The sequence below is a fragment of the Lithobates pipiens genome, unplaced genomic scaffold (assembly GCF_037356315.1).
Source record: "Lithobates pipiens isolate NorthernLeopardFrog02 unplaced genomic scaffold, aLitPip1_a1.2 Scaffold_13, whole genome shotgun sequence".
Lineage (NCBI taxonomy): Eukaryota > Metazoa > Chordata > Amphibia > Anura > Ranidae > Lithobates > Lithobates pipiens.
Genome location: NW_027507718.1, coordinates 325641865 through 325666672, shown reverse-complemented (window position 1 = coordinate 325666672; position 24808 = coordinate 325641865). Strand labels below are relative to the sequence as shown.

General features: G+C 42.3%; 1 protein-coding gene across 5 annotated transcripts in view; it reads right to left on the bottom strand.

Annotated features, from left to right (window-relative positions):
* Positions 1-22578, bottom strand: part of IL15 (interleukin 15) — a 110679-nt gene extending 88101 nt beyond the window's left edge. For 2 of the 5 annotated variants that reach the window (XR_013272316.1, XM_077476947.1), the window contains exon 1: positions 22308-22574. The gene's annotated coding sequence lies outside the window, so the exon portion shown is untranslated. Of the gene's footprint in view, positions 1-20181; positions 20223-22307 lie in introns of all 5 variants that reach the window. The other 3 variants (XM_077476948.1, XR_013272317.1, XM_077476949.1) reach the window with 3 other exon arrangements.
* Between the last annotated feature and the right edge of the window lie 2230 nt (positions 22579-24808).

The following is a 24808-nucleotide window of genomic DNA, read 5'->3' as shown; positions in this document are numbered from 1 at the left end:
CATCAGCACCATTTTGACTGTCTGAGGTGGTGCTGATTTGCCGTTTTTCAGCTTCATGGAGGGCCGTTCGTTCCCAGGAAAAGAGCCCTAATATGCCCGCTAATATTTGGCATAGACCTGGGAGGAATACTTGCTTAAACACCATGTAGCCATCCTCATTCGGCCATTCCGTCCTTCAGGTAACGGAGCTCTAGGCAGCGGCGACCAGCTCCACGTCTGCGCTCCTCCATACGTACCTTTTCCATGCAATAGTTTTGCACAGAGTAGTTCTGAGCCTCCTCATTGGGGGTCCCCCGTCAGCGCTCCTGGCTTCTCTCCCTGCCGAATGCACCCATAGCAAGCCATCCATAGATGAGGAAGTTGCAATAGTCGAGGTGAGAGATAACAGGGGTGTGAATTAGAAGCTTTGTGGTGTCACTTCAGGGCCAGCATGTTTTAACTCCTTCCTATCCAGGCTATTTTTTATTTTTGAATGTTGTGTTAGATTGACTGACAGTTACTTTATCATGCAAAACTGTATCCAAATTAACTTTTATTGTATGTTTTGAGACAGATAAAGCATTTTTTGTGGTGTTTATTAACCTCTGTTTTTTTCTTTGCGTTTACGGAAGTGGTGTGACATCCATATTAATTTGGTTCAGTTAGTAAATTAGTAATGCACAAAGGGAAATAAGGGGTGAACTGAGGAGCAGTGTGATAGATTTGGGTGTCATCAGCATATAGATAATATTGAAAGGCACGGTAGGTTATCAACTGACCCAGGGAGGAGGTATAGATAGAGAATATATAGAGAGTAAAAGGGGTCTTGGGACAGAGCCTTAGGGGACCCCTCTATAAAGAGGAAGAGGAGAGGAGAAGATAGAGTTTAACCACTTGAAGATCAAGCCTTTTTCTGAGATTTGTTGCTTACAAGTTAAAATCAGCATTTTTTTTCTAGAAAATTACATAGAACCCCTACACATTATATATGTATAATTTAGCAGAGACCCTAGAGAATAAAATGGCAGTTGTTGCAATATTTAATGTCACACTGTATTTGCGCAGCGGTCTTTCAAACGCAATTTTTTGGGAAAAAATACACTTTAATTAATAAAAAGAAAAAGCAAAAGAGTAAAGTTACCCCATTTTTTTGTATAATGTGAAAGATGATATTATGCTGAGTAAATAGATACCTAAAATATCATGCTTTAAAATCACGCACACTCGTGGAATGGCGACAAACTACGGTACTTAAAAATTTCCATAGGCGCCGATTTAAACATTTTTAATGGTTGCTTGTTTAGAGTTGCAGAGGAGATCTTGCACTAGAATTATTGCTCTCACTCTAATGATCGTGGCCATACCTCACATGTGTGGTTTGAACAGTGTTTACATTTGGGGTGCAACTTACGTATGCGCTCGCTTCTGCATGCGAGCACATAGGGATGGGGCGCTTTCATTTTTTTTTTACACTGTCCAGTTAATTTTTTTATTTTTTTTTAGCACTTTTATAGCTCTCACAAGGAATGGCAGTGACAGGTACTGTTTATGGAGGCATCTGGGGTCTAACAGTCCCCAAACCCCTCCTCTGCCAAGATTGTCTTTTTTGAATACTTTTGATTTTTGAAAACTGGCACCATTGGCTCCCGAGTAAACCAGAAGTGATATCATGACATCGCTTCTGGGTTACTACATTCGGAATCAGCTTTTATTGGTTTTTCGAGCCAGCCGGAGTCGCTCGGGTGAGCCCTGGCGTGCGGTGGAAGGCAGCAGGAGGGGGGCTAACCCTGCTACTTGTAATATCCGCCAAGCAGTTGTTATTACGGGAGAGATAGGTGATATGTTAGGCAAATTTACTTACTGGCTCATTGTAATCAATTGACTTGTATGTGATTGTTTTGGTCTGTTTCACTGGCTGCAGGGTTGATTGCTTCCCCTGTCTGTCTGGAAAGGTTCTGGAAGATAATGGGCAGGGAGAGTCAGATTAGCAGCTGAATATGTATGCAGCTCTGGCCAATCCCTGGGAAGATGTGCCCAGATGGTGGCTGGGAAGGAGCATAAATACTCTGAGACTAAAAGCAGAATGGGTTATTTTCCCAGAGAAGGAAATCCTGGCCTGGAGGGCTGCTGTCCTCCCAGTCAAGCTTGCCATGTTTCTTCTGTTCATCGAGGGCCCCAGCTAGGGTAGCAGTTGGGCCTATTCTACTGAGAGCTGCTGGAGCTGACTAAGGAACCTCCGTCTTGGGTTCTGATCTGGTATCACTGGCAATGGTATCTGTAAGATATTGAAAGCAGGCATCCAACTATATAAGACATTCGTTAGTAAATACTGGAGAGAGGACCCTTGAGACTGTGTGTTGTTGCTATCCCTTGTAGTACTAGAGTCACTATTGCTCAAAAAGGGGACATTGTGCCTGGTGTTCTGAAATAGCTCAGTCCACTAACTGCTTGTGCACGGACTTTGCACACAATATTAGGAAGAAGAGTAGTGTCCTCAAGTTTCTGCTAGAGTTACTGAAGTATCCCACAGTTACCCTACTCCTTTCCCAGTTCAAGTTTTGCAAAAAAATCATCAAAAAAGAATACCTCTAGACCAGGGGTCTCAAACTGGTGGCCCTCCAGCTGTTGCAGAACTACAAGTCCCATCATGCCTCTGCCTGAGGGAGTCATGCTTGTAACTGTCCACCTTGCAATGTCTCATGGGAGTTGTAGATTTTCAACAGCTGGAGGGCCACCAGTTTGAGACCTCTGCTTTAGACTGTTCATTGAGCAAAAGAAGTGACTGTGACTGTGTGTCTGTCTGCAGGTACAACTATGGGAAAAGACCTAGGGATAGAGACTTTAAGCTGCGGGCTCTGCATGAGTGAGTGATGCATTATATATTTGAGAAAAGTTGGCATAAGCTGATTCTCTTGAAGGCGCCTCTCCAAGAACCATTAGTGTATTTCACTCATGAATACAAGCAGAGGTACTGGATATCGATATGGCTGTCAAGGGGTCCATTTATGAGCCAAACAAAAGTCTTTTAAGCATTCCAACCATTTTATCCCAAAATTTGTAAAATAGACTCACACTTTCATTCCAATGGAAGGGGCATTTCTTGTGGAAGGAAGCCAGGGGCCAATTCCAGTGTCATCCATGGTGCGCCGACACATGCAGCCTGGAAACATCATCCCACATGCCCCCCCCCCCATTGTAATGTGAGTGTGAGTTTTCAACACAGCCCAGACATAGTGATATTTGGCACTGATTGCTTTTACTCGTTTATATTGATTCAATTGTTCTGTGGTCTTTTCGTTTGGAATAAATGACAATAACTGTCATTTGGGCAGCACAGTGGTGTAGTGCTAAGCACTCTCACCTAGCAGTAAAAAGGGTCACTGGTTCGAATCCCAACCACAACACTACCTGCCTGGAGTTTGCATCTTCTCCCTGTGCCTGCGTGGGTTTCCTCCCACACTCCAAAGACATGTGGGTAGGTTAATTGGCTTCTGTCCAAAATTGACCGCATTATATAGGGACCTTGGATCGTGAGCTCCTTGAGGGTATGTGAGTGTGCAATGTACAAGGATAGGGACAATTGTAGACACTCTCTCAGGTTGAACTGGATGGACTGGTGTCTTTATTCAACCTTACTAACTATGTAACTATGTAACTGTTTATACACCAGAGAATTATTTGTTTGCATTCAAGACTAATTATTGGTGGACAACGTTATCTAACCATTTGCATTGCAAGCCCTGAGTGCTGTCCTGACCTTGTAACTATTTATATCACTACTCCCAGTGCATTTGTGACAGCTGCCTTGGGCTACTCTTTAATAATTTTATGCACCTCTGAGACTCTGGCTATAGTGCTTGCAATACGTGTGTGTGTTTTTGTCAATGAAAACAATACAGAGCCGTGTCCTATCAGCAGGTATGTGCTGGCTTTTGTTTTTCCTGCAAAGGGGGGATAAAGACAAGCACATCCCTCAGAGAAAGCACCTCATCTTGAGCTCCCTAGATGTTTAACCCCCTCCCAGACAGTGTCATTAGCACAGTGACAGTGTATATTTTTAGCAGTGATCACTGTATTAGTGTCACTGGTTTCCACAAAGTGTCAGTTAGTGTCAGATTGGTCACTATATTATCACAGTCCCGCTATAAGTCACCGATCGCCACCACTACTAATATAAAAAAAAATCCAGTATATACAGTATCTCACAAAAGTGAGTACACCCCTCACAATTTTGTAAATATTTTATTATATTTTTTCATGTGACAACACTGAAGAAATGACACTTTGCTACAATGTAAAGTAGTGTGTGTAAAGCTTGTATAACAGTGTACATTTGCTGTCCCCTCAAAATAACTTAACACACAGCCATTAATGTCTAAACCGCAGGCAACAAAAGCGAGTACACCACTAAGACAGGTATTTGCACCCACTTCCGAGCATAGACTCCCACGGGAGTCTATGCCTCTTCCTGTCCCGGCGCGCTGTCTGCTGGGACACACACTGGTCCCAGAGACAGTACGGACCATTCCTATTGCGCTGCACAACTTCCTGATTCCCTCACCTAGAATGGCGGCGGCAGCAGCCGAGAGCCGAACGATCAATCAGCCTCGGCTGCCGACATCGCCGACATCGCTGGATCCTGGGACAGGTGAGTGTCCATTTATTAAAAGTCAGCAGCTGCAGTATTTGTAGCTGTTGGCTTTTAATAATTTTTTTTACAGTGAAATCCCTCTTTAACTGGTAATTGCGTGGTCATGCAATGCTGTGCACAAACAAAATTTATATAATTTTTCCCCATAAAATGTAGGTTTCTTACCAGGAATGTAACTGTTTTTGTAACCATGTCATAATTCCAACCCTCCCATTTAGACATAATCCCACTACTTCAGTCCTCCTCTAGAACTGGGACTTAACCACTTGCCGACCGGCTCCTGTACATATACGTTGGCACTTTGAAAATGGACATCTCGGTAACAGCAGCAGCTGCTGCCACAACCAAGGTATCCATCTCTTCAGGGAGACAGTCGTGTTTACGATAATGGTGGTCTCTGCAGCAGATTCACAGTGAGATCACCGTTATCGGCGGCGGGACAGGTGCCACCCCCCCCCACCCCTCTCCCACACCCTCTGCCGCTTACCAAAGCCATCAGCAGTGGCGGAGGCAATCGGGACCTTTCCGTGGCCAGGTATGGAGACGAGAGAGGGGAAGATGGCCCCCACCCGTCTCCATAATATAGCAGGGCGGAAGCGACGTCAAAACGTCACTTCCGCCCATACATCTTAAAGGGCCAATTTTTCAATGTCATTTTTTCAAATAACACTTTTTTTTAATTATTATTGCATTTTAGTCCAAATATGAGATCTGAGGACTTTTTGACCCCAGATTTCATATTAAATAGGACCTGTCATGCTTTTTTTCTATTACAAGGGATGTTTACATTCCTTGTAATATGAATAAAAGTGAACCAATTTTATTTATTTTTTTAAACTGTGAAAAAATAAATAAAATCAAGTAAAATAAATAAGAAAAAAAAATAGTTTTAAGGCGTCCCGTCACGACGAGCTCGCGCACAGAAACGAACACATACGTGAGTAGCTCCCACATATGAAAACGGTGGTCAAACCACACATGTGAGGTATCACCACAATCATTCTAGCCCTAGACCTCCTCTGTAACTCAAAACATGAAACCTTTAGAATTTTTTAAATATCACCTATGGAGATTTTTAAGGGTAAATGTTTGACGCCATTCCACGATCAGGCGCAGTTTTTAAGTGTGACATGTTGGGTATCAATTTAATTGACGTAACATTATCTTTCACAATATAAAAATAAATTGGGCTAACTTTACTTTTGTCTTATAATTGTTTTCAAAAAAGTTAATTTTTTTCCAAAAGAAATGTGCTTGTAAGCCCTTGTACACACGGTCGGAAATTCCGACGGAAAATGTCCGATCGTTCCGTGTTGTCAGATAATCCGACCATGTGTGGGCTCCATCTGACTTTTTCCGTCGGAATGTCCGACCAACAAAGTTTGAGAGCTGGATATAAAATTTTCCGATAACATGATCCGATCAGACTTTGTCCGATCGTTTGTAGAGAATTCTGATCGGACAAAGTGCCACGCATGCTCAGATCAAATTACGAGACCAAAGCTATTGGCTACTAGCCTGAACGTAGTCCCATCGTAATGAACAAACGTCATCACGTTCTGAACGATTGGATTTTCCGACAACTTTGTTCGACCATGTGTATGCAACACCAGTTTCGGACAAAATCCATTAGCAAAAATTTGACGGATTTTGTGGTTGAAATGTCCGACCATGTATACAAGGGCTTAGGCCGCTGTGCAAATACCGTGTGAAAAAAGTATCGCGATGACTGCCATTTTATTCTCTAGTGTGTTAGAAAAAAAACAATTATAATGTTTGGGGGTTCTAAGTGATTTTCTAGTTAAAAAAACAGTTTAACCTTGTAAACACCAAAATCTCAAAACGAGGAAAGTCCTTAAGTGGTTTTAAATTGATCAACTGGGACATCACAGGGGTGATCGTGGATAGATAATTCTACAGTGCCTTGAACTTTGCCTATTTGGAGTGCTGAGTGTGACGTTGTGCTCGACCCCCTCCTTCCCCCCCCCACCAACAGCAGGCTTCTAAACAGTCTCCTCGAGTCAACATAGTAGGGGGTCAGCTACAACCGACCAGGAAGTCACTGCTGGTTCCAGAAACCAAGATATCAATGCGGGATTGAAAAAATGACAACTTCAGGTTATAGGGGGCCAGCACTGGACTTCTTGGACTTGTAAATATGTGGTTTTTTTTTTTTTTTTTTTTTTTTTTTAAAGTAGTTTTTATTAGGATTTTCCAAGTAAAAACATAAGAACAACTTTTAGATACTTGCCCACACTAGGCAGCAATATACATACACATCAGATACATAACAGTATGTGTACAAGAAATCAAGGCCTACTATACATATGTACGGAGCTATACAATAGTCTCCACTGCACATCCATCACTTACTTGCATAGTATGCCACATATAATCTACTACTCTCCAGTTTAGGCACTGACACAAATAATACTGACCACGGAGAGCAAGAGTTAAACAGAATGGGAATAAAGCAGAAAACAGAATAAAAGAGAATAGAGTAGAATAGCAAAGAAAAAAGGAGAAGAGAAACTAGAATACTGATAGATGGCCCAGCTTATACCAGACTTTTACGAAGCTCAATTCTAGGCAGAGGTATTCCATTCAGACCAGTTATTCAGATATGTCTTAATTGACCCATCTCTGTACGCTAAAATTTTCTCAAATTCTGAGATAATGTTTACTTTCCTAATCAATTCTGATATGCTAGGAATGTTGTTCGTTTTCCAGTTATATACTATTAGAGTTCTGGCCGCGAAGATAACATGCATTGCTATCGTTCTCTTGTTGACTTGGTAAGACGACATACCAATACTGAGTAGGGCTTTTTCCGGGGAGGGCTCAATGAGAACGCCAGTGATACGGGCAATCAGTTTAAATACCTCGTTCCAGAAGCTCCGCAGGTGCGGACATCTCCACCACATGTGTAGTAACGTCCCCACCTGTCCACATCCCCTCCAACACTCGCTTGAGCTGTCACCTGAGAATTTGGCTAAAACATAAGGGGTAAGGTGCCATCTTGCCGTAATCTTCGCAGCCAGTTCCTCATAGTTAGCACATCTCGAGAAACTAACATTAGTTCTAAAGGCCTGCAACCATTGTAACTCAGTAAATTTCTGATCTAGGTCTTTTTCCCATTTTTCCAGGTGACCGAATCTGGAAAACTGAGATTTCGTACCTAATACGTTGTACATTAATGAAATACCCTTATTTTTTGTATGAGGCGAGGTCAGGAAATCCCACACTTCCGTAATAACTTGAGTACCTGAGGTTTTCTTAGTTTGAAGCCAAGACACAACTTGGCAATACGGCAGAAATGCATTCTGAGATAGCCGATATTTGGCTTGAAATGTCGGGAAGTCTATGGGGCGGTTATTTACCATAAGATCCTGAACCGTAGATATCCCGCTCTGTCGCCACCCGACTAGTGATAAGTTCGGGATCAACCACAGGAGCGACTCCACTGGAATAAGAATCCGTGTAAATGTGTTTGTGGCTTGGTACGATTCCAGGAGGGATCTCCAGGCCCCAAGGGAAGCCTGCACAGTTGGTAGATCAGTATTAACATGAAATTGTTCAATATTATATGCAATTAGGAGGGAGCGTAGTGACCCATAACGAACCTCTGCCTGTTCCAATTGGCACCAGGGTTTCAGCTCCCGGGAAGAGAACCACTCCCGGAGCTGATCTAGGACCGCTGCCGTAGCGTAGTCCTTTAATATGGGTACACCCAGGCCCCCAACCCATTTCTTCTTGCCCTGTACCAAGGTGGAAAATCTAGCTCTCTTCCCCGCCCAAATAAATGTTAACATTTGTTTTTGTAATGCTTTAAAAAATTGGTTAGGTATGAGGATAGGAAGCGCCCTAAATAAATATGTCAATTTTGGGAGGAGCAACATTTTGTAAGCCGCTAGTCTTCCATGCCATGTAATATAATGTTTCTTAAGTCTATTCATATCCATTTGCAGTGATTCAAATAAGGGGGGAAAATTAGCTTGAAACAGCTGTTTGATTGAAGGCGTAAGATTCGTGCCCAGGTACTTAATGGAATTGGAGGCCCATGGGTATGGGAGGGCTGCTTGAATTTGAGATTGCATGTGGGCATCTACACCAATGCCTAAAATGCAGGACTTGTTTTCGTTTATTTTATAATATGAGGCTTCCCCAAATTGTACGATAACGTTATGCGCTGCCATGATAGAGTTAATGGGATCAGATAGCGTCAAAATGACGTCATCCGCAAACAATGACAGTTTGTGTTGAGTTGTCTGAGAAATAATGCCCTTCACTGCCAACTGTTTCCTAATGGTTTCGGCAAAGGGTTCCATTACCAAAGCAAAAATAATGGGGGATAACGGGCAGCCCTGCCTAGTGCCGTTTGAGATAATGAATTTTTTGGAGAACATACCTTCAGTGTACACATAGGCAGATGGGGATGAGTACAAAGCTAGAATGGCCTGGTAAATGTTTCCCGTCAAACCAAACTTTTTTAGAACTTCGGCTAGATAACCCCAATGTATTCTATCGAAGGCCTTCTCTGCATCCAAAGAGAGGAGCAGAGAAGGCCTTCCCGACCTTTCAGCCGTATAAATTAGATTTATCAATCTTCTAGTTGCGTCATTAGCCTGACGGCCTAGTACAAAGCCAACCTGATCATGGTTGACAAGACCCGGTAGTAATCTCGCCAATCTCCCAGCAATGAGCTTCGCATAGATTTTGATATCTACGTTTAGTAACGATATCGGTCTGTAGCTTTGTGGAAGTGTGGGATCCTTACCTTCTTTGGGTAACGTAATAATGGATGCTGTAAGCATCTCGCACGGAAATGAGGCAGCGGACATTGCGGCTCCAAAGATCTGTTGCATATATGGAGACAATTCACCTTGGAATAGTTGATAGTACTCAGCCGAGTAACCATCCGGGCCCGGCGCTTTATTATGTGGCATACTGCCAATAATTTTTTGAATTTCTGTAATTGTACAAGGCGCGTTCAACGCCTCTAAATCACTTTGAGAGACCTTGGGTAAATTTAGCGAACTTAGAAAATCCGAAATCGATCGCTCGGATGGTTGGAGTGTGTCCGGGTCATTCTTAAGATTATAAAGAGATTCATAATAGTCGCTGAAAGCGTCCGCGATTTCCTTAGGGTTGTGCACTGTACGCTTCGTAATGGGGTTAACCATGCAGCCAATTTTTTGCTGTATCAACCTTTCACGAAGCTGGCTCGCTAGCAGTTTCCCCGCCTTGTTGCCATATCTGTAGTTGTGAGCTTTGAGAGAACGAAGGCGGTTCTCCTGCTGCGAGACCAGCAACGCACGCAGATCTTGGCGCAACCCGAACAGTTCTTCCCTAAGTTTTAGTGTTGAGGTTTGTTTGTTTATAGTCTCCAAAGCTTCTATTTTCTCTAACAGACCATTAAGCCTTTCTGTCCGCTGCCTCCTAACCCTAGCACTCAACTGCAACAATAATCCCCTCATATACACCTTGTGCGTATTCCATAGGGAAAAGGGATCCGACACCGACGGAGCATTAATCTGAAAAAATTCTGTTAATGCCATCTTTAAGTGATTTGCATTCTCCGGTTGGGAAATGACAGATACATCATTTCGCCACCTGTTAGCTCTCGTCGTGGTGCCACGATCCCCTACCCTAATTGAAATTGGCGCATGGTCTGACCAAGTTATTGTGTGTATCTCAGATTTAATAACTTTTTGCAGTAAGAATTTATCAACATGAAATCTGTCTATGCGTGAATATGAATGGTGTACATTTGAAAAAAACGTATAGTCCTTTTCGGACGCGTGTTGACACCGCCACACATCAAAGAGATCCCCAGATGAGAAAATTTTTGAGAGAGTTTGCCTGCGTGACTTACGGATGTGCGGATTAGAAACATCCATTTCACTGTGCATAACCGCATTAAAATCCCCACACATAATTACATGCCCTTTTTTCATGGTTGAAACTTTTTTCAAAATTTTTTGTAGGAATCCCCCCTGGTTGGAATTCGGGAGATATACATTTACTAGAGTGTAAGTCACCCGGGCAATCTCACAAATAATAATAATAAAGCGACCCGACCCATCCAGGTGAGAGTCCATAAGACGGAAAGGAATAGTGTTCTTAACTGCTATGATCACTCCAGCCTTCTTCTTGGGGCCATTCGCTAAGAACACCTGTGGAAACTTGCGATTGGAAAATGAGGGGTGATTTCCTGCCATGAAATGAGATTCCTGAAAACAAATTATGTCACTGTTCAGTTTGTTCGCCTCCTTCCACGCCATTTGACGTTTGAAGGGGCTATTAAGTCCTTTAACATTAAGTGACGAAATGGTAAAAGCCATATTGAAAAAAAAAAAGGTAAGCAAACCAGATCAAAACTCAGCCTTCGATGATATGTGCAAATAAAATCTTCAACAGTATTCTGGAAAAGGCCAGGCACTGAATTCAAAAAAAGAAAAAGAAAAAAAACAAGAGAAAAAAAAAAAAAAAATACAAACAAGGAATAGACAAGAAAGAAAATAAAAAGTAACGATTCCCTATGGAATCTGTGCTGGCTAAAAGCCGCTAGATTTTGGGGGTATAGAAGGGTGTCTGTGACGACAACCGATCGGTGGAGAGATAACACTCTACAAAAAACGAACAGCCAAAAAAGAAAAACAAAATAGAAGTTAAACTCTTCATAACAATTCCTGAGCGTAAAGGCGAATGAGGTATTACCGTCAAAGTATGCTTTCAGCCGGTTTCAGCATCCGAACTTGTTCGAGTAGAGGGAGGTGATTCCGTTCTCTGTGGACCAGCGGATTGTGGTGATAAAATTTGCCACTCTTCCAGGAGGCGGATGCCCTCTGCGACTTTGGCCACGACGTGCGACTTCCCTTCAAATGTGATCAGCAGCTTGGCCGGATATATCCATCTGTATGGGATTCGATGGTTATTTAGAGGTTTCGTTATGGTGACCAGTTGCTTTCGCCGTTGCATAGTGTACGCCGAAAAGTCGGCGAAAAAAGACAGATCTTTAAATTCCGGAGGTAGTTCCTCCCGCTTTCTTGTCGCACGGACGAAATTTTCTTTGATATGATAGAAATGAATCCTCACTATCGTATCTCTGGGCAGATGCGAGGGAATGCTCTTAGGTCTGGGCAACCTGTGAATGCGGTCCACCACTAATTCTTCCACAGGAATGTCTGGAAGCGCAGCTTTCAATAAATTGATAAAAAACTCCCGCAACTCCTGAAGCTGTACAGTCTCTGGAATTCCACGGATTCTAATATTATTGCGGCGTGAGCGGTCCTCGAGGTCCGCTAATTTAGCCTGGATGGCCGCCATGTCCTCTTCTCTATCATTGTGGGCATCCACAAGCTCATTAAAGGTTTGGGCAAATTCCCCCATTTTCGTTTCAACATGGGACACTCTGCTAGTTACTGCCTGCACTTCAGATTTAAACTGCTGAGTGATAGCTAGTATGTCCGCATGCAAAGTGGACCTTAGTGAGACTAACATGTCCTTTAAAGTAGTATCCAGCACAGGCTGATTTAATGTGGGAAATTCAGTGATAGAGTCCTGCAGCTCTCTGGTATCCTCCAAGGAAGAATTAAGAGCACTCACCTCCCCTGTATCATTCAATCGCTCCTCTGTTCTCTGCTTGTTTTTCGCCGGGCTGGTGGATGCAGAGGAGGAGGCAGAGTGGAAAGCCTGCATCGCTGCATGTTGGGCGCCTTGTTCTGTGTGACGGGCCGTCCATTCCCGCTGTGACTGTAGGCCTCGTGCGCCGCCGCCATCTTGGACGGGCCTCTGCCGCTGCTGGACAAAGAAATCCAGCATTTTGTTCGGTTTGGTATGTCCCTTTCTTTTCCTCGATGGCATCAGGGATGTTGCCCGCAGGTACTGGCAGCAAATTCGGCCGAAAACGAGGGCTGGAAAACGCTGTTATTCGCCTTTTTAGCTCAGGGTACAGCGGAGCTTCTCACTCACACGTCCATCCGCTCCGCTCGTTGGCCACGCCCCGTAAATATGTGGTTTTTAAAAGTCAGAAACTACAGTATTTATAGCTGCTGACTTTTACTTTTGAAGAACCATGGTAAAGATCCTCTTTCAATCCTACAGATAAGGTATAATTTGTAATGAACATGTAGTCATGCTTTGCTAAAATAATTATTATAGTTGTGATGGTTACAAGTGAGTTTGGCTCCCTCTAGTGTACTTTCCATTTTATGCTATTAAGAGTTTGTTTGTTTTCTGTAAAGCCACGCCACAAAGCATTGTGGGAGATGTAGCTTAATGAGGAAGTGACTCATGTGCTTAACTCGGTCTGGAAACGAATGGCCCACAATGCCCAGTTCACAGACCCATAAAGCAAAGCCACAGAACAGCCTGCTGGGTAAGCAAAAAAAATGAGCAACACAGCCATTTTTCAGCCTCTTGGGACGCCGTTCAATACCTGCCTGCAGTGAGGTCTGTGTGAGACCGGGAGGACTGCGGCCTGTAGAGCGCGGAGCTGAGGCGATCGGCATCTGAGGAGTTCCTGGGCACAGCCAGCCAGACCAGTGTGCGGACGGACCTGAGGACCCAGGATCGCGTGGTCTGACGGCGCCGGTTTTGGATCAGACGGAAATCACAAGGAAAGAAGTTTGGAAGGAATCCTACAGCATCTGGACCTGTTGTGGTAAGCGGGCACTTGCCCAGACCAATAGAATACACTGCTTGCTGGTGAGATTTGTAGTTCCATGGATGTGGTTCTGCTTGTTCATAGCCTGTACACAGCGGAACTCTAGGGTTTGTTACAACCCATGCTGTAGAGGTGGTACTGCATTACCCGCACAGTTCACAAGGAAAAGTTACAGGAGTGTTGTTTGTTCACCACCAACAAGGAATAGTTCCCTGTACACTCATTATTCTAAAGTCTGTTTGTTTATGTTCTTCTCTTGTGGATTAGAAATAACTGCAGTTCAAATCAAAGGGCTAGCTGAAGAATAATTGAAGATAAAAAACTTTTGCCACCCTCAACAAAAAAATCAGGGTGTCACCATACTTTATGAACATTGAATTGCAGTCTAGGGGGATCCCTAGAGTACAGGTTTCAAATATTATACTGCATTATCTTGTCTATGTGAATGTAATATATTTGGGTATATTGTGCATTAAGGCTATAGTGGGATGGTGCTTAATATAAGTGTGTTATAATATTGAGCGTTTGTCCCACTGCGCACCTGTCTGCATATACCCTCCATGACAATCGTTGAATTCTTGTTTCATGTACACATTGACTGTTTTCTATTGCCATTCTCTATATCTGAGTTACCACTGTGTTTATCATGCTAAACAGTTTCTTAGTAAATTTCCTAAGTGTTAATTGACAATTTGTGTGAGACCCCATCTATTACTACAGCTGGTGAAGTAACGGGTTACAAGGTTATGGTAAATATACTGTATAGTGAATCATCACTGTAATCTTTTGTTCAGTTATATTGTGTGTATCTCTCATTGATAACGTTATAGACTTCCCAAGACATGGAACCTGAGGTGTCAGAGGTGAGAGAGGACCTGCAGAGTCGGGGTAGCCAGTGGAATTTAGAGGCAATCAGCAGCTACTACGGGGGTACTGCTACAAACAGAACCATGCTACATGTAAATATTGCAGTGACTTGAAACGTAAGCTGCCCTGGCCTTTGATCAGATGTGCTTGCTAGTGGTAGTAATATGTTACCATTTAATAACTAAAGAATAATAATGAGATTCTAATATTTATAACTTAACCTTTATCCTTGGGTAATCATTTCAGGCTCATATCGTATCATCTAGTCTGTACTGAACAAGAGTAGAGACACTTCCTAGAATGAACTATACATAAATAGCTTGTGTTGCAATATTCTACTAAGCAGGCTTAGCCAGTCAGTCCACCCTATAGGCACCAGTACAGATTTGATGTTTCTTGTCTTCAACATCGAGGTATTCTTTATTCATGGATTGTAGCATTTATCCAGTTTTAAACAGCTTTTTTGAAAGCCTTTAAAGCGCTCTTCAGCTCTAGTCTTGGTGTGCTGGATACAGATCTTCAATGAAGTACTGGCTGTAGTTTTATAAAATAGTTTCACTTAAAAAAAAATAAGGCAGTTATATACAACCTTTCCCTTCCTTATCATAACCTCATATGCAAGCACAGGGAGATCTCATTGTTGTGACCTGCACAAGACCAAGCAATGTTTACAGCCTGCTCCTACTGGAGACACAATACAAGTGATAATGTCAGCCACAGTATCCAATTATAAGTCAGAAATAAACCAACAGACAGTTTTCGTGCACACTTTTATTGGAATGCCCATGTATTTTGTGTTGCATATGCCCATTCATTTTAATGGGTCCTGAGCAAATGCCCATGAGTCATAAAATGTGTCTGCCTCATTTTATCCAGTGCATCACAAGACAATGCATGTGTTCTTTATTAAAGGCACTGCTATGTGCTAAAGGGTATATATGTTTATTTCGCCAATGTATGATGGTTTGTCATAGAAAATAAATGACAACACACCGCACGTGTTTTGCACATTAATGTGCATGATAAATTATATTAATATGCATTTAACAGCATGAATGCAGTCTAAACTATGCCTAACCCTTTGCAGGTCAGAACATTAAGAGCTCCCTGTGTTCACCTCAGACTAGAGCAGGTCAGAACATTAAGATCTCCCTGCGTTCACCTCAGACTAAAGCAGGTTTGAGTAGCTTCATGTAGATTTGTATTCACCATTCCCACACTAGAGCTGAAGAGTGCTTTAAAGGCAACCTGTTCTGAGGAAGGTAAAGGCTGCCATTACAGACCCCATCTTCTTCATCATTTCCTGAGTCACTGACCTAGAACAAGTATGGCTTTATTGTAACTCCACGGGCTGCATACATTTTAAGAATCAATATTGCTTTTTGATGCCCCCCAAATTTGTCTCAGCACAGATTTCCTTTAAAGCCCAACTTTTTAAACTTAAAAAAATAAAAAAAGATGTCCTTTATCTTCTAGGTTTAATAACACCCAGTGCAATTCAACCCACAAGACTGAGGGAAGTGTGGCGGGTGAGATGTGATCACATCAGGAATAATGTCCCAGTTGGTCAAGTGAGCATCCAAAATACATACAAAATGTAAAAAAAAATGTATGGTGTATAGCTAGTTTGGACCTCAAAGGGAAAGAGGTCCTCAAAGTTAGGCTTTAACAAACATTCACAGTTTGAATCACTGTCCTGAAATAAGTATGTGGCAGGTTAAAGTGTTAGTCCCCCTTTTCATAACTAACACCCTACAACTTCCCCACCTCTCCCCTGGTCCCCACTGCATTTACTTCTGTGGGTGATACAGTTTCACCATCCACACAGCCTGTTGCAGCAGTCATGGGGTTTGAAAACTGCACTGTTGCTCAAAGTTAGGGGTATAAAATGTACTGAAGTCCCTGGTTCAGCATGAAATCCAGGCAACTAGAATTTTTAGAAAAAAGGTCCATGATGGCCATCATTAAATTTCATCTGTACAGGAGGCCATTATTGATGTGAAGAAAGCTGTTCAAAGTCTGTTAAATGCTTTGCCCTCAGTTGTTATTCTTCTTGATCTGATGACCTTGTAAGGGATCAGATAGTTCAGTCAACTTAAAAGGCTTTATTCAGTAAAAAGCATCAGAAAATTCACAAGCTTTGTCTTTATAGGCAGTTCAAACAACAAAACGCACTTGTGTATTAGTCAGTACCAGCTGCTTAACCACGTCCTCCATGGCTTGTCCAGAAGATTTCACCAACTGTGCAGCTTTAACACAGGACATGGGATTGGACTGGACCCCTAAAACTGCCCGCATTCTCCACCAATTTGTACGGGTTCAGGGGTGACAAGCCAGTTTAGATCGTTCAGTCAACTTAAAAGGCTTTATTCAGCAAAAAGCAACAGAAAATTTACGAGCTTTGTCTTTATAGGCAGTTCAAACAACACAAAAACTCTTCTTAGCAGCATAATACAGTCCTTTTAAATAATGCTCAGCATCCCAGCCACAGTATATACAGTGGGGCAAAAAAGTATTTAGTCAGCCACCAATTGTGCAAGTTCTCCCACTTAAAAAGATGAGAGAGGCCTGTAAATGTCATCATAGGTATACCTCAACTATGAGAGACAAAATGTGGAAACAAATCCAGACAATCACATCGTCTGATTTTTGAAAGAATTTATGTGCAAATTATGGTTTTGATTCACGTATGGCCAGGCTGGTTGTTCACAAGCTGATCTATCGAACAACTTGTGTACAACCAGCCTGTTTGGTTTTTCCAGAATGATCAGTGCTATAGCTAGAAATAATGCTCAATACTGATCATTGTATTATGATGGTGGGGAAGTCTCTTTACTGTCAGAATACATGACGACAACCCATCCACCTTGAATGTGTGGATGATGGAATCAAGGCATTTTCTTTTGTTCAACCTACTGATTCAACATAAACAATGTATAACATAGGCTGCCTAGTGCGACCTCCAAAAATATCTTGCGCTTGTTTATAGAGAGGAGAGGGGGAGGACTTTTTAGTCTAAATCTGGAGAGCAGCCTAGGGTGACAATGCTGCCTCTCCATAGATACTTCACAGCAAATGATTCTTACTCTGAATCGTCTAAGGTTATCAGTGGTGTACCCCAAGGTTCCATGTTGGAACCCTTATATTTTAATATCTTTATAAATGATATAGGGTCTGGGATTAAAAGTACCATCTCTGTCTTTGCAGATGATACCAAGCTATGCAGTGGAATAACGTCCTTACAGGATGTCTCCAACTTACAAACGGACCTCAATGCACTATTTAATTGAGCAACTATGTGGCAAATGAGGTTTAATGTTGATAAATTTAAAGTTATGGACTTGGGGGCTAAGAATATGCATGCATCATACATACTAGGTAGAGTACAACTGGGGGGGGTCCATAGTGGAGAAGGATCTGGGGGTTTTGGTAGATCATAATCTCAATAATAGCATGCAATGCCAAGCTGCTGTTTCCAAAGCGAGCAAAGTCCTTTTTTTGTATTAAGAGAGTTATGGACTCCAGAGAGAGAGAGAGATATGATTTTGCCCCCGTAGAACTCATTAGTAAGACCTCATCTGAAATATGCAGTTCCGTTTTGGGCACCAGTTCTCAATAAGGATATCGGGGGACTGGAGAAAGTGCAGAGAAGGGCAACCAAACTGATAAGAGACATGGAGGAACTCAGCTATGAGGAAAGATTAGAGGAACTGAATTTATTCTCTCTTGAGAAGAGGAGATTAAGGGGGGATATGATCAACATGTACAAAAATATAAGGGGTCCATATAGTGAACTTGGTGTTTAAGCTCATCACAGAGGACAAAGTGGCACTCTTTACGTCTAGAGGAAAAGAGATTTCATCTGCAAATACAGAAAGGTTTCTTCACAGTAAGTGCTGGCCAGATCAGAAGATTGCTTTAAAAAGGCCTGGATTCTTGCCTAAATGTACATAAAAACTGGGTACTGACATTTATAGGTAAAGTTGGTCCAGTGACAATCTGATTGCCTCTCAAGGGATCGGCAAGGAGTTTTTTCCCCTGCTGTAGTAAATTGGATGATGCTTTGCTGGGGTTTTTCGCCTTCCTCTGGATCAACTGTGGGTGAAGGATGTTGTATATGGGATTGTGTGGTTTATTTATTAAATTAGCATCTAAGGACCCATTGGCTTCCACTGCTGTCAGTCACAGCCAGTAAGCTAATGAGGAGAGAAAGCATATGGGGCCGAGCCACGGCCCCGTGTCTGAATGTACACGCAGAGCAGTGGCTCGGGATTGCTTCTGCTTGGGTGCCCCCATTGCAAGCTGCTTGCTGTGAGGGCACTTGACAGAAGGGAGGGGCCAGGACCGTTGGCAGGGGATCTGAGAAGAGGAAGACTGGGGCTGCTCTGTGAAACACTGCTGCACAGAGTAGGTAAGTATGTAACATGTTTCTTATTTTTATTTTTTTGCCTTTAACATCACTTTAACCACTTAAGGACTACCCCACTTACATGTACTACAGCAGGGTGGCCCTTAAGTGCATGATCATATACCTGTACATCATCCCTGACATTGGCTCTAGGGCGCACGCGCGTGCGATGGCTGCCGGCCACCCACGATCGTTCAGAGGAAAGACATAGCGGCAGTCTGCCTATGTAAACAAGGCAAACCGCTGTTCTGTCAGAGAGGAAGAGAGATCTTGTGTCCCTGCTAATCAGGAACACAGATGTCTCTCTTTCTCTTAATAAATCATCCCTCACACAGTTAGAAATCACTCCCTGGGAGCACACTTAGCTCATGGATCGCCCACGATTTTAACTCCTTCCCTGCCAGTGTCATTTATACAGTGACAGGTCATTTTTTTAGCACTGATCATTGTATTGGCATCACTGGTCCCCAAAAAGTGTCACTTAGTGTCAGATTTGTCCGCTGGTATGTTGCAGCCCTGCTAAAAATCGCCATTACTAGTATAAAAACAATATAAAAATAGTCCATAAAAATATCCCATAGTTTGTAGACGCTATAACTTTTGCGTAAAACGAATCACGCTTATTGGGATTTTTTTTTACAAAAATATGTAGCAAAATAAATATAGACCTAAATTGATGGAGTAATTAGATTTTTTACTTTTTTTTTATTGGATGTGTTTTATAGCAGAACGTAAAAAATAATGTTTTTTTTTTCAAAACTGTCGGTGACACATCGGACACTTTTGACACTATTTTGGGACCATTGTCATTTATACAGCGATCAGTGTAATAAAAATGCATTGATTACTGTGTAAATGACACTGGCAGGGAAGGGGTTAAACGCTAGAGGGCGCTGAAGGGGTTAAGTGTGTCCTAGGGAGTGATTCTAACTGTAGGGGGGGTGGGCTACCACTGACATGACATCGATCACTGCTTCCAATGACAGCAAGCAGTAGATCTCTGTCATGTCACTAAACAGAACAGGGAAATGCCTTGTTTACATAGGCATCTCCCCATACTGCCACTCCGTGAAATGATCACGGGCCGCTGATGGATATCAAGTCCACAGGCACAGTCACGGAGTACACGGCGGGAGTGCGAGAACCCCGGCGATGGCATGCGCGTGCCCACAATGCCGCAATTTAAAGGGGACGTAGCTGTACGCCCATTTATGCAGCCGTGCCATTGTGCCGACGTACATAGTGTGTCATCAGCTCAATTGTTCACAACAGTAGCTGTACGCCCATTTATGCAGCCGTGCCATTGTGCCGACGTACATAGTGTGTCATCAGCTCAATTGTTCACAACAGTGAAATGAACAAAACTGAAAAAAAAAACAGCTGTACGCCCATTTATGCAGCCGTGCCATTGTGCCGACGTACATAGTGTGTCATCAGCTCAATTGTTCACAACAGTGAAATGAACAAAACTGAAAAAAAAAACAGCCAGTTGATAAATTCTTTAAGATTAGACTTTTTTTTTTTTTTACCATGTAACAGGTTACACTTATATTTAGGGTAGGGTGTAGAATGTAACAAAGTGAAGAAGACAACCCAAAACGGCCTTACCTTCCTCTTACAGAGTCGGAGGTTCTTTACCCTGCTGGTTGCTGTAATAGACATATGTGAATGAATAGAATCATTCTGTGAATGGATTCCAATCTGTCACTATTTAGTTACTAATAGAACACAAGTTCAGTGACCACCGCATTGATAGTCCATGGATGCTCCATAACCGAGAGATGATACGGACATGGAGCTGGAGGGGGCCTGTGAATTGCACTCTCGATCCGCATTTTGTAGGCTCATATGCAAAAAAAAAGAATAATGTACATTTTGTTCTGCAACTGTGGGTCCATTTATTATTATATTTTAATTTTGTTTGTTTGCAAAAGGTAGACTAAAGCCCCGTACACACGATATGAAAATCGAAGTAAAATTTCATCCAAAGAACGATCTGCCGATTTTCGGATTGTCAGTATGGGGCTTTTCGACACCCGATTCCGTTTTTCTTTTTTGTACAACAAAAGCTGGATGTGCAGCCTATAAAAGTTTAATCGTACCTGAACACAACGTCCAATTTTTTGTATAATTAGTACATTTTTTGTCGGAAAAAATCGTAAGAGCAGGCTCAAAAATGGAAGAACACATCTAAAACAATTCAACACATTACGTCGGTTCTGAAGTTGAATTCAGTCATATGAGAATTTTTGTATGGTGAGTAACTTCTTTACTTTCGACATGAGACTAGAATGCAACAAAAACGGTTGAACGGTCATCTGAAAATCTGATCATGTGTACAAGGCTTTAGTCTTTAAAGACTAGTGGCACAATCCTTTGAACTAATCACTCTGTATCCTATACAAAGGCACATGTATAAAGTATACATCCACACAGCCTAGCCCTTACTGTAACAATAAAGTTTGAAAAACGTTAGTGATGACGGTAATTGGATTTACACTAATGAGACTCATTTTGTAAAGTGGATGCCAGGCACATGTCCTGCAGAAACTGACCACATTCTCCTCTTCTTTCCAGAACTGTCTATTTCCAGTGCAGGTTTGTCCTGGTTACTATAAAGCTATTTATATAATTTACGCTGCTAAATAACGCCCAGTTCTGTTTAAGGCCCCATACACACTATTCGATTGTCTGCAGATTTTTGTCTTTAAACTTACCAAAACCTTGTAGTGCAAGGGCCTGCCTGATTGCAAACAAATTGAAACTCTTAAGCCGCGTAGACACGGCTGGATTTTCCGCCAGAAAACTTTCAATGTGAGCTTGTTGTCGGAAAGTCCGACCATGTGTATGTTCCATCGAACATTTGCTGTCGGAATTTCTGTACACAAATGTTTTAGAGCAGGTTCTCAAATTTTCCGACAACAAAACTTCTTGTCAGAAAGTCCAATTATGTGTCGAAAAGTTCATACATGCCCAGAATCAAGCAGAAGGAGCCGCACTGTCTATTGAACGTTCTTTTTCTTGGCTCGTTGTACGTCTTGTACGTCACCGCGTTCTCACGTTCTGAATTTTTGGCCAACATTTGTGCGCCCGTGTGTATGCAAGACAAGTTTGAGCCAACATGCTACGGAAAAAAATCCACGGTTTTGTTGTCGGAAAATCCGATCGTGTGTACGGGGCATTAAGGTTGGACCTCAAATTATATGGTTTTGGTGAATCTGAAGACACAAAATCTGCAGAAAATCTAATAGTGTGTATGAGGCTTTAGTGTTTTGCAACGTGTCGCTCACTAGTTATGAATCACATGAACATAAACCACACAATAACAATTCATTCAAGGGTAAAAACCAATCAGCTTAAAGCATCATTGAGTGACAAAGAAAGAAACGTAATCCCTCAAAGAAGTCTAAGTTATGGACAACTATAGAAATTGTCTCCCTTGTGCACATTACTGGACAAAAAGGACATCCAGTTGCTTGCGGCAGTGAGCATGCAGCCATAGTAAATATATATAGTACACGCTGCCATAGTACATATCTATAGTACATGCTGTCATAGTACATATATATAGTACATGCTGCCGTAGTACATATCTATAGTACATGCTGCCGTAGTACATATCTATAGTACATGCTGCCGTAGTACACATAGTACATGCTGCCATAGTACACATAGTACACGCTGCCATAGTACATATATATAGGCGATAGTGTAAAAGCTTTCCAGTAACTTACATCTCAGCACGTTCCATCTGGGCTGTAACATGGAGATCATGAGTTTTGTCCAAGATCAGGAACTGTAACCCACCATCAGGATATCAAGCAAAGGTTATACTAAAGGCCATTGTCTTCGCTTCCTGCTTCTGTCAGTTGAGCTCGTCTGCAAATATGGAAAATTACTGGATATGCATATGTACGTTAAAATAAAACAGTACTTGCAGCAGTCCCGTCTCCCTGTGTTCTTTCAAGGGAAGCTGATTCCACGCCCCGCCTTTTACATAGCTCCTTGTGACTTGCCCTCATGTAACACAGACTGCATATCAGCATGCTAAAGCTATTGCATTTCCTTATTGCTGATCTGTCCTATTAGTAAGAGTTCAAAATAAAAAGCTAGAAATTGTGCTGTGTGGTAAGCATATCATCAGCTGTCTTCTCCATAGGATAATTGCATCATTCAGTGTAACGATGACTGTAATTTCATATACAAACGGTCAGATTTTCATAAATACAAAGAGTTCAGCTTATTCCATACAGCAACACGACCCAATTATCATACCTCCCAACTTTTTGAGATAGGAACGAGGGGCACCTATTAGCAAAAGTATGTAGGCCTTGCCACCTTAAAGGATACTTATATATAAAAAAAAAAATGATTAGTTAAACCTACAAATGCTTTTTTTTACCACTACTATTCCTTTATATTGGCTTTTGAAATGTACAAGAGCAGCAATTTAGAAATTGGATAAAAGGTTTAGGACTGGAAAAATACTTTTTGAAAGATTAAAAAGTAAATTTTATATACAACTATATAGATCAGACCAAAATGAGGGACAGTCCGTCAAAATCGGGGACAGTTGGGAGCTATGCAGTTGCTGCTACTGAATGGCCTTGATACATTGCTTCTTTATATTGGTGACATTAAAGGGGCACCTATGCATTAAGGTGAAAAAACACCTTGCAGTGACCGGCCCCCCAAGCTAGGGTTGCCACCTTTTTTTCAAGCCAAACCAGAACATTTTAGCAGTCTGGGGCACCTTTGGGTGCCCCAAGGAGAGTAGTCATGTGGTGCGCATAGCGTGCTGCAGCGAACAGTGTATGTGGCTAAATTGCTATTGCTGACATCATCACCCTGCCCCCCCAGTGATGCCAAACCTGCCCCCATACAGACACTGCAGTGCCCAGATGGCAACAGATTTGTGTGTGACTCACAGCCCAGTCTGAATAATGTGTCTGGGTTTCAGCCTGCCTGAAACCCAAACACATGATTCAAAATCCGAACTGTCCGGGTGAATCCCGAACAGGTGGCAACCCTACCTGAGCCCCGTATTTCTGATGTCAGAGACACACTTTCCCTCTCTCCACAGGGTCCTGGCTCTTGATTGGATAGATTGATAGCTGAGCAGCCATTGGCTCCCACTGCTGTCAATCAAATCCAATGCTTGGGGCACCAGGAGGGGGGGACCGAGCCCGGCTTTCGTGTCTATGGAGGCAAATAGCGGACTCGGGAGTGAGCCCGGAAGGTAACACCTCCCCCCCCCCCGGAGAGTGCTTCTCCTGGGGGGGTTATCTGATGCGGGGAGGAGCCACCAGGGGACCCCAGAAGACGAGGTTCGGGGCCTCTCTGTGCAAAACAAGCTGCACAGTGGAGGTAAGTATGTCATGTTTGTTATTTAAAAAAGAAAAGAAAAAACAGCCTTTATAGTCACTTTAGAGTTTCTTGTCTGGTTATCTGAACTTAGCGTGCTGGTAATATCCTGGACTGGAGTAAGCAGCATGGCTTACTCATCCTTTTTATTGTTAATTTGTCTACAGCCCCAGTGCCTAACCTGCAACCTAGGGGCCACATGCAGCCTATTGGCCTTTTTTATGTGACCCTCTTGTCTCCTGCAGACACTAATCTACAGTACCTTAAAAACATATTCATACTCCTTGAAATTTTCCACATTTTGTCATATTACAACCAAAAACGTAAATGCATTTTATTGGGATTTTATGCAATAGACCAACACAAAGTGGCACATAATTGTGAAGTGAACAAAAAAAATGATAAATGGTTTTCAAAATATTTTACAAATAAATATGTGAAAAGTGTGGTGTGCATTTTTATTCTGCCCCCCCTAAGTCATTACTTTGTAGAACCACCTTTTGCTGCAATTACAGCTACAGTCTTTTGGGGTATGTCTCTACTAGGGATGAGCCCGATGTAGCGAACATTATGTGGTGTTCGCAGCAAATTCGAAGACCGTGGAACACCATTAAAGTCTATGGGACATTAACATGAAAAACCAAAAGTGCTCATTCTAAAGGCTTATATGCAATTTATTGCCATAAAAAGCGTTTGGGGACCCGGTCTTTAAGTTTTAAAAATGGCTGTTTTTTTCGGGAGTAGTGATTTAATACTGAAAATGAAATATTCCTTTAAATATTGTGCCTGGGGGTGTCTATAGTATGCCTGTAGAGTGGCGCAGTTTTCCGTGTTTAGAACAGTACTACAAAAATGACATTTCTAAAGGAAA